Below are 10,676 nucleotides of genomic sequence, written 5' to 3'. Positions count from 1 at the left end.
CTTCATTTAAATTCCCATTCCATCAATCATACTCACGTCTGACCTTAAAACGGTATAAATAGGTTATGACAGTGTTTGGCTTAGGCGTAAGCGCGAGACAGGATGCCCAGCTCCAATTTCAAGATTATTCATTCCATGGCTAGCTGATATTAATTACCTCGCGCCCAACGAGCGTTGGAGGAGCGTTATCGTGTTTCGCTCTCGTGTGTGATTGGTGGCCCTCACACAATAGCGGTATGCTGAAACACTAGAGTTGCGTGTTAAAAAATATTTGTTATACCATCCAAACGCCACCCAAATCACAAAATTTTAGTCAATTTCTAACCTATTCACCTATGGGTTGCGCGTGAGTTGCGTGTGGGTTGCTGTGAGGGTTGCGTGTGGGTTGGCGTGTGGGTTGCGGTGGCGTTGGCGAACTGAACTAGCTAATCCCCCAACTATCTGCTGATCACTGCGTTCCGAGTGCGTGCGAGTCTGCGTTTGAGTGCGTCAACACTTAATATACACCAAGTATATACGGATCTATTATATATTGATTATTAAGGCCCGTCAACCAAGCGGTATGCTCTGAAACTATGAGTTGCGTGTAAAAATACGTTTTATACGCCACCAAACGCAACCGAAATCAACAATTAGTTGTAATTCTGGCCTATCTAACCTATGGCTTGCGTGTGAGTTGGGTGTGGTGCGTGTTGGGCTTGTCGTATGGGTTGGTGTGAGGTTGCGAATGAACTATGATGCGCCCAATATCTGGATCACCTGCGTAGTCGAGTTGCGTGTCGAGTTGCGTGTGAGTTGCGTTCAAACACTTCAAGTTTGCGTTGGACCGCGTGCTATTGCGGTGGTTGCGTTCAAAACTTACAAGGTTCGTGTGGACCTGCGTGGCTAGTTGACGTATACTTGCGAATGATCGGTCCCTGTCGGTAAAAACCTGTATATAAAACCTGTTATAGCGGTAAAACTGCATTGTCGGAGTACTTGTACCCCGAGGCATGGTGCCGCAAGTGGACGCCAGCTCAGGCCAGGGTCAGGGGTACCTGTACTTGGTGTTTTGCTTGGTGATGCGAGGACCAATTCTCCGTAGCAGCGTCATCGTAACATGCTCGAGGCATCCGTACGAAGAAGTTCTGAATGCACCTTGTCTCGTCGGGCTCTCACCAGAAGCTTCGTACGGAGACCTAAAAGTCAAAGCGCCTGCTAATCTATGGTCTAACCCCCACGTGATAGGTTGGTGGCCTAAATTGACAGATAAACTGATATCCATAACAGAAGAGCTAGCTCCTGGTGTCACCCTCCGGAGGTCCCACACAACTAGACACCGATCTAGAAAGGCCAACTATTTATACCATTCTCTAACACGCACGTACGTAGCCAACTAACACGCAACTCACACGCAACTAATAGTTGGAGATACCGCTGGGAATACCCAATGAGTTGGGGCGTAGTCTACACACGCTAACATGATCGCAACAGGACGCACACGATCGTAACATGCTCGCAACAGGTACGCCAACACATTCGCAACATGTACGCTATCAAAACTGCGCCAGAGTACCTCAATTTGGAACTGCGATCACTCGTTTAAAACTTATGAGTTGCGTACCTGTTCGGATCTGTTCACGATCGTGTTGCGATCGTGCTCCGTGCGTAGGCGTACTCCTTGCGTCCGCTGTTGCGTATAATTTATATCGCAGATTCGCAGAGAATATTGAAGCAGTTCAACAATTTCGAACTGTACTCTGGCGTGTGTCTGCATCACGTCGTGCTTGTTGCGTAGCTTCAACCTAATAAAACCTTTAGTCGCATGTGAAGTTGCGTTTCGACTAGTATGCCCAACTATTTTTTATTCGCAACCCATACGCAACTGGTAGATCGCTATGGTGTGACGGCACCTTAAGATTATTATAGCAGGTTTTTACCGGTTGCACTGATATTCGACTAGCAGCGCAACTAGGCACGTAGAGTCCATACGCAACTGGTAAGTTTGAACGGCTAACTCACACCAACTGCACGCAACTCGTAGCAGCTGGATGCGCAGATATTGGCGGGATCATAAGTTCAGTTCGAACTCACACGCAAGCCATACGCAACGCACACGCAACCACACGCAACTCGACACCGCAACCATAGATGAACTGGCACAGAAATTGAAAATTGGATTTGGGTTGCGTTTGCGTGCGTATAAAAATAGTTTTGTACACGCACATAGGTTTCAGCATACGCTATGGTGTAACGGGCCTTTAGGGCGCTGTCAGCCAGCGAGCAGCGAGCCAGCCAGCGCAGCCGACCAGCAGCGTGTACATGTGAGCGAGCAGCACGCAAACGAGCGCATGCTACGGCCGAGCGCGAGCGAGCAGCAGCCAGCAAGCCAGCTGTGTACATTGTAAGTACGGCTGGCGTATATCGTGGGTTATTCGTAGGTTCGTGAGTCGTATGGCTATGACGTATTGTCGGGCGGAGGTATGCACCTCTCCGTGAGTGCACTCTGTTCTAGTATAGTATGTGGTGGGTCGACTAATTGGTATCTTGCAAAATCGGAAATTTTGTGTCGCGTGTTGTACATTATGTGGATCTATAATAGCCAGTGTCCTGTTGTGTGTCAGCCAGGTCAGATTACTGTAGAATATTGTTATTTTCCAATGTTCCCTTCTGAATTAAACAACGGCACACGACCTCTACGTACCTGGCGTTTCATTAACAGTAAAATCTCATATATATAGTATATATTTATGCTTCATATATAGAATTCTCATAAACTCTAGTTTATCGTCTAACATACTCGTGAAACTTTTTATCCGCTTACGGGTTTTCAAAGATATATTTGCGTTTTAACGTACTCGCTTTTATGCCAACACTCGACAATAACCGATTTTAATTACAATTCCTGGCGCAGATATATTACACTGTCATTAGTTATGTAACGCGTACCGCGGCTCTCACTAATGCTGGCACCTGCAGGAGATTAAAAGGATGTAGGAAGCAATCATGGCACGTTCGGTCACGATTTGCTGATATCATAAACGCGCTTGAGCGTCGTGCAATTACATGTTTGTTAGTCTCACGAGAAAAATGTGAGTCGATCGATATACATGACGACAATTCGAAAAGACACTGCGTGCAACGACTTTTAGGTGCGGCGACATCTACGATATAGCAGAAATAACACGCACATGGGCATCGTTTGCTTACAATACAACAAGGTTCTAGATATAGTGTGGTGTTAGAGTTGGAGAATTCACGTTGAGCGTTGGGTTAGAAATCCCACACGCACGCAGCGCGCAACAGCACACACACACACACACACACGACCGACAACACACGACACACCACACCACAGCACACACAGACCACGCACGCCGCACCGCAAGCCACGCACACGCACGCACACACGCACCATGTAATCGTGTAATTTCAGCTTAGACGGCATCCTGTACGCTCTATGAACCATCAGCAAACTAGTGCTTACAGCAGAGCTACACCCCCCCCCTCCCTCCCTCCACATGCATCCCTCACACAGGATAGTTATACGGGAACACACCTCTTCATCCGTGACCGCTTCATCCGTGTCATATAAACCTGAGGATACACGACAGCTCACAAAGAAGTCGAAGAACAGCGGTATACGCATTCGTGCCTGATTGACAAACAATCGTACGTACGCGTGCAAACACTGCTCCGGATAGCCTTTAGACAAATATGCCCTCGACGACGGAAAGGGGGCCGGTCCGTGGGCCGATCCATTACTTCTCTGACGGCCTGGATACGTGGTGCTGAATGGAAGGCTTTAACTCCACGCCACTTCAACGGCTGTTGTGTAAAATGATAACTGTTTGGTTTGTTGGATAAACACAACAGCTGGGGCCCACAGGAAACCGGCGCGCTAGAACAGCAGCGTAAAACCAAGGGCATTACACTCAAAAGCACATACACCAAATGACTGTTGAAGTCAACAGCGACTCTGGGAGCTAATCACATGCCTTTTAGTTGCATTTCGTTTACTAATAGAGACTGCATGGGCAGTCCGGCCCTTTTAACCTTTGACTTGTCACTTAAGAGTGCTAGAACGATGGACACATATTGACGTTGCCTCGGTTGGCTTTCATGTTGATTTTCGCCTCTATTTTGCCGGTATGTGAAAGACGCTAGAGTCAATACATCATCTGGCTCTATTCGAACCATGGATCTGTACCAGCGTTGTTGGAAAGCTGAGACGCCTCCACGCCCACACACACGCGCGAGCACGCACATACGAGCGCACGCACGCACGCACACACGCCCGCTCTCTCTTGTGTGTGTGGGTGTGTGGGTGTGTGTAGCAGTTGTATCACCGTATGCGCGCCGTACATTTATTGTCTTTACGCAGAGTAACATGATTCCCTGCAAAAAAAGCCACGCCACATTCCCCGATGTCAGACGCAATCACTCTCACATCGCTCGCATCGCGAATTGGCTTAAAGGTGTTAGAGCATTGACGACTGACGAGCAAGAGTCGTGCTGCGGGCTTCAGTGACAAGAGAACGCGTCTACTTACATCCGAGAATCAGCGTGCAGACAAGCACTTGTCACCACCAGCAGCAGCAGCAGTAACTGCAGACGCGTGGGGTTGGGATGGCGACCCAAGCCACTGAGATGAGTGGGAACTGACGCATTAATTCATAACTGATTGACGTATAAATTCGCGAAGCAAACACGCCACACACGCACGCTCACATATACATGACGTGTTTGTTTTAGTCAACATGTACAGTCGCATAGTAAGTTTCAGTCATAAATGCACGCGCTCCTCTCAACACACGCGCGACACACACGAACACGCACACACACGCACACACGCGCGCACATGCACACCACCACACGCGCACGCACGCAAGTCGACTCACACACACACACGTACGTTCGCTCTAAACGATCACTATATTTCCATATTCACCACGTTTAGCCCACAGGCACTTGGAGCGTTTCAATAAAATATAATGCTAAATAAATACGAAACCTATTTTACTTGGCCAGTCTTAAAGTGATTACGTCACTGTAAATGGTAAAAATAAAAATAATATTTCCACTTTTTCACAAAATGTAAGTAATTCTGTTTACTTTTTATGGTTAAATTGCTGCATCATACTTCCTATTTTACTATATTGTTCGATGTAAACATACACTCGTGACTCATACATAGCCCATCGCAAGCAATTAATGTCAGGATCATAATATCAAATCGTCTGGACAGGTTTTTTGGATTTTTAACTAGTTGAGAAACAATCTTATCAGGTAAGAATTTGACGATACATTTAGTCCCGTTAATACTTACTTTTAATGTAAACAAATGGCAACAAAATGTGACTCATAAATATATAATATAATAAATAAAAATAAAATAAAAATAAATATAATATAATATAATATAATATATTTTTATTTATTATATTAATTATATTTATGTCGTTCAGTGTGCAGCGGCAAGCAACTGGCAGGCACCCAGGGTTTGTCTGAGATGACGCATTTGGACGGAATTACAAAGAAATTGTTCGCAATAATAGCTCTCGGTGAACAGAGGTATAGAAACATTAAGACTTTGGTAGTAATAGATTTACGTATTTATTTTAGTCATTATAATTTTATTGAAACGCTCCAAGTGCCTGTGGTTTAGCCTTCGCGACGAGAAGACAAAACGACGACAGTGAAGATTCCGCCACGACGCGACCGCAACACGTCCCTTGTCAATCACACTACACACACCCACCGTTTTACACGTAAGCTCTAACATGACTCCACCATACTCAGTTCAAATCGATTTAATACCAGGATAGCGTTGGCACTACGGCGGCGTACGCTACGGCGACTCCATCAGGCTATGCAAAGAGCGTATAAAAAAGGCTTTTTTTACGCTCTTGGTGCTATGTATGTATCGTACAAGTCAAAACACGTGGCATCCCCACCGCAACGTATACTGTTGCATATACACTTTTCATTACCGGGCGGTTGCGATGGGCAACCACTATGCCGATAATAAGTAGTGTCGCTCGAAAGATGCTTCAACTCTTTCACATTCTACAGAGTGTTACATCAGGACTGCGTACGCAGAGACTTTGCGCGCCACGAGCATACCTATGTAGTGTCATTAAAATTCCTCATTCCATCAATCATACTCACGTTCTGACACTAACGTATTGAAATAGTTATGACGTTGTTTGAGGTTAGCGCGTAAGCGAGACCAGGATGCCAAGCTCAATATTCAAAAGATTATTCATTCCAGGCTCAAGCTATATTAAATTACCTCCGCTCCAACGGCAGCGTTGAGAGGCAGGTATGTGTTTCGCTCTCGTGTGTAATTGGTGGCCCTCACACAATAGCTATGCTGAAACCTAGAGTTGCGGTGTAAAAATATTTTTATACGCATCCAAACGCAGACCCAAATGCAACAAAATTTTGTCAATTGTTCTAAACCTATTCAACCTATGGGTTGCGCGGTTGAGTTGCGGTGGGTTTGTGAGGGTTGCGTGTGGGTGCGTTGGTGGTTGCGTGAGTGGGTTGGCGAAACTGAACTTATAATCCCCCAATAGCTTGGCGATCACCTTTGGCGTCGAGTTTGCGTCAGTTGCGTGTTGAGTGCGTTTCAAAACTTATAATATCACCAAATATATACGGATATTATATAATATTATTAATAAAGCCCCGTCACACCATAAGGGATTGCTTGAAAACCTATTGAGTTGCGTGTAAAAAATATTATTATACCGCACCAAACCAACCCAAATGCACAATTTTGTCAATTTGCTTAGCCTATTCAACCTTATTTGTGTTGCGTGGTGAGTGCGTGTGGGTTGCGTGTGCGTGGCGTTATGGGTTGCGCGTGGAGTTGCGAACTGAGAGCGGTAATGACTCCCCCAAGAATCTGCGAATCACCTGGCGTTACGAAGTGCGTGCGAGTTGCGGTGTGAGTGCGTTCAAAACTTTACAAGTTGCTTGGGACCTTGCTGCTAGTTGCGTGTGAGTTTGGCGTTCAAAACTTACAACGTTTGCGTTGCGACCTGCGTGCTAGTTGGGTACTATTGCAATATCGTCACTGTGGTAAAAACACTGCTATATATAAAAAACCTTTAATAGCGGTTAACTTGGCATGTCGGGAGTACTTGGTACCCGAGGCCAGCGTGGCCGCAAAGTTGACTGCCAGCTTCAGCCAGTCCAGGGGTTAACCGTGTACTTGGTGTTTGGCTTGGTGAATGCGGAGGACCAACTGCTCCGTAAGCAGCTCATCGTTACATCTCGAGGGCATCCTTTCATAAATTCTTGAATGCACCTTGGTCCTCGTTCCGGAGCGTCAACCAGAAGCTGTCGTACGAGACCAAAGTCAAGGCGCCTGCTAATCTATGGGTCTAAACCCACCCCACTGTAGGTGTTGTGTGCTAATTGACCAGATAAACTGATAATTCCAATAAACACAAAGGTAGCTGCCATTGTTGTCACCTCCGGAGGGTCCACCCAACACTGAACACCGATCTGAGAAAAAGGCCAACATTTAACCAGTTGCTCAACACGCACGCTAGTACGCAACTAACAGCCAAAGCTCACACGTCAACTAATAGGTTGGAGATTACGCTGGGAATACGCCAATAGGTTGGGGTACGGTTACGCTACACACGCAACATGATCGCAACAGGCACGCAACCGATTACGTAACATGATCGCAACAGGTACGCAGACACATTCGCCAACATGTACGCTACCAAAACCTGGCCAATAGCCTCGAAATTTGACTTGCGATCACCTGGCGTTCAAACTTATGAGTGCGTACCTGTTGCATCGTGTTTACGCAATCGTGTTGCGATCGTTGTTTCTCCGTGGTAAGCGTAAACCTGTGCGGTCCCTGTTGCGTATAAATTGATCGCAGGCATTCGCAGAGGAATTATTGAACAGGTTCAAAAATTTCTGAACTTACTCTGGCGTGTGTCTGGCGATCACTGCGTGCTTGTTGCCGTACTTCAAAACCTATAAAACCATTAGTCTTGCGTGTGCAGTTTGCGTTCGGGTAACTTAATGCCCACTATTTTTTATTCCCAACCATTTACGCAAACTGTGAATCCTATGGTGTGACGGCACCTTAAGTGATTATGAACAGGTTTTTACCACGTGACGATATTCGCAAACTAGCACGCAACTAGCAGCCGTAGGTCCAACGCAAACTTGTAAGTTTTTGAACGCAAACTCACACGCAAACTGCGCACGCAAACTCGGTACGCAGGTGATCGCGATATTGGGGGATCATAGAGTTCACGTTCCGCAACTCAAAACGCAAACCCAACGCAACGCCACACGCAACCCACCACGCAACTCACACGGCACCCATAGGTTGAATAGGCTAGAAATTGACAAAATTGGTTGAATTTGGGGTGGGCGTGTGGTGCGATAAAAATTATTTTTAACACGCAACTTCCATAGGTTTCAGCATACGCTATGGTGTGACGGGGCCTTAGCGCGTCACAGCGAGCCAGCGAGCCAACCAGGACGCAGCGAGCCAGCGAGCGTCGTGTACATGTGAGCGGAGCAGCAGCAACGAAGCGGCTGCTACGACGCGAGCGCTGCGAGCAGCAAGCCAGCAAGCCACGTGTTACATCGGTCAGTACGCTGGCGGTATATCGTGGGTTATTTCGTGTGTTCGTGGTCGTATGGCGATGCGTATGTTCGCTGGGCGGAGTATGCACTCTCCGTGACGTGCACTACTGGTAGTTATCAATATGTGGTTGGGTTCAGCCTAATTGTATTTCGCAAATGGAAATTTTTGTGTCCGTTATGTACATTATTTGGATCTAATAGGCAGTGTTTCCTGTTGTGTGTCGATGGGCAGATTACTGTAGAATATTGTCTATCTTTCCGTTCCCTTTCTGAAGAATAAAAACACGCCACCACATCTCTACGTCTGGGCCGTTTCGAATAACAGTAGAAATCTTCATATATATATATATAATTATCTTATATATAAAATCTTCAATGATTACTCAGTTTTTATCGTCATTAACATCACCGTGGAAAGCTTTTATCGTATACGGGGGGTTCTCTTTTCAAGAATATATTTCTGCTTTTAAGGGTACTCTCTTTTAATCGCCAACAACTCACAAATAACCGATTTTATTCAACAATTCCTGGCCAGTATAATTACCTAGTCTCATTTATTATAGTTAACGCGTACGCCGGCTCTCAATATGCGTCGGCACCTGCGGAGAGGACAATAAGGATGTAGAACAATCATGCACGGTACCTCATGCCGCTAGCACTAATTATAGTTTATATAGTAGCATTATATATATGTATATATCTATTAGTATTTTTACTATATGTAGTTCTATATATTGCATATGCATTACTGCTTGCAGCCATAATGAAACGCTATGAAAGATTCTGCTGAAGGTTCTCCTGCAGTAATTTTCGCGAATGCACTGCTAGGCGGTCGTGCTGCCTAAGTGCCCTATGTCCTTCTAGCAGTCGCCGATACGGTGCATACTGCAGCGTGTATAGCGTTCAATTACTGCTGCGCGCGTGTGTGTGTGTGCGTGTGTGCGTGCGTGCGTGCGTGCGTGCGTGCGTGCGTGCGCGCTCTCACGTGTGAGTGTGTGTGTGTGTGCGTGCGCGCGCGCTCACGTGTGAGTCTGTGTGTATATGTGCGTGCGTGCGTGCGTGCGTGCGTGCGTGCGTGCGTGCGTGCGCGCTCTCTCTAATCCGCAAGTCAAATATAATATCGGCGACGTAAGATTGGCATCGCACGAAAGAACGCCACCATGCAAACATGTTTGGTAAAACAGCCGCGGGGCGAGACTATAGAGGAGAAGGAGTCACCGTACTATACGATATGTGTACGGGGGTAGACGCAGGGAAGGCGGCTAGGGGTTCACACTAGTCATCTATAGCTCGGCATATGCTCGCATGAGACATATAAAAAATAAAAAATAAAAAATAAAAGCTGGCGCGCGATGTGTGAATGGGCACAGCGCATGCGCGCCCACCTGTCGATGTTATGACAGTGTGTCTGCCACACATCGTCGGCTGAGCGGCCCGCGCGTCCTCTCTTCCTCCCCGGAGAGACCGTGTATGGATTTATACGCCTTCTCCTATATAGCGGAGAGGATTCTCGTAACGCTGTCAGTAGTAGCCCGCCGGTGCGGATTTTGTTTCTTGGCTATTTTTTCAAAAAAGCTGGTTGACCCATTTCAGCAGTTTCTTCGGCGTTGATAGCGATCCGAATGACGGAACAAGACACAAGGACGTAAGAGAGAGAGCTGACAAGCTTTTAAATGCAATAGTTAGGTCTGGGAAGCCGTCATAACACAGTTTCAGGCCGGCTAAGATAATCCTGGGGTAACTTAGCATTCATACCAAAGATTATTGATTTCTACAGGCGTTTAAGAATTTATCACTTACATTAGAGCCAAATAGGATACCCCATCATTTGTTTCAGTGTTAGAACTATTATTGCAGTACATCTGTCACATGGAGAACTCCTTAAGGTAATAGAAAAAATCTAGAATCGTACACACGCTTTAGAAATAAATTATGCGCGATATTTTATGGTTATATAAGTGGCTAATTGATTACACATTTAAATTAAATACCAAATTGTTTTAAATACACGTACGTATGCGCACAAAGACGCATACAATCATCCGTGCACATATATAAATAAATAT

Source organism: Priapulus caudatus, unplaced genomic scaffold (assembly GCF_000485595.1).
Source record: "Priapulus caudatus unplaced genomic scaffold, Priapulus_caudatus-5.0.1 Scaffold61, whole genome shotgun sequence".
Taxonomy (NCBI): domain Eukaryota; kingdom Metazoa; phylum Priapulida; class Priapulimorpha; order Priapulimorphida; family Priapulidae; genus Priapulus; species Priapulus caudatus.
This window is presented reverse-complemented; position numbering follows the sequence as displayed.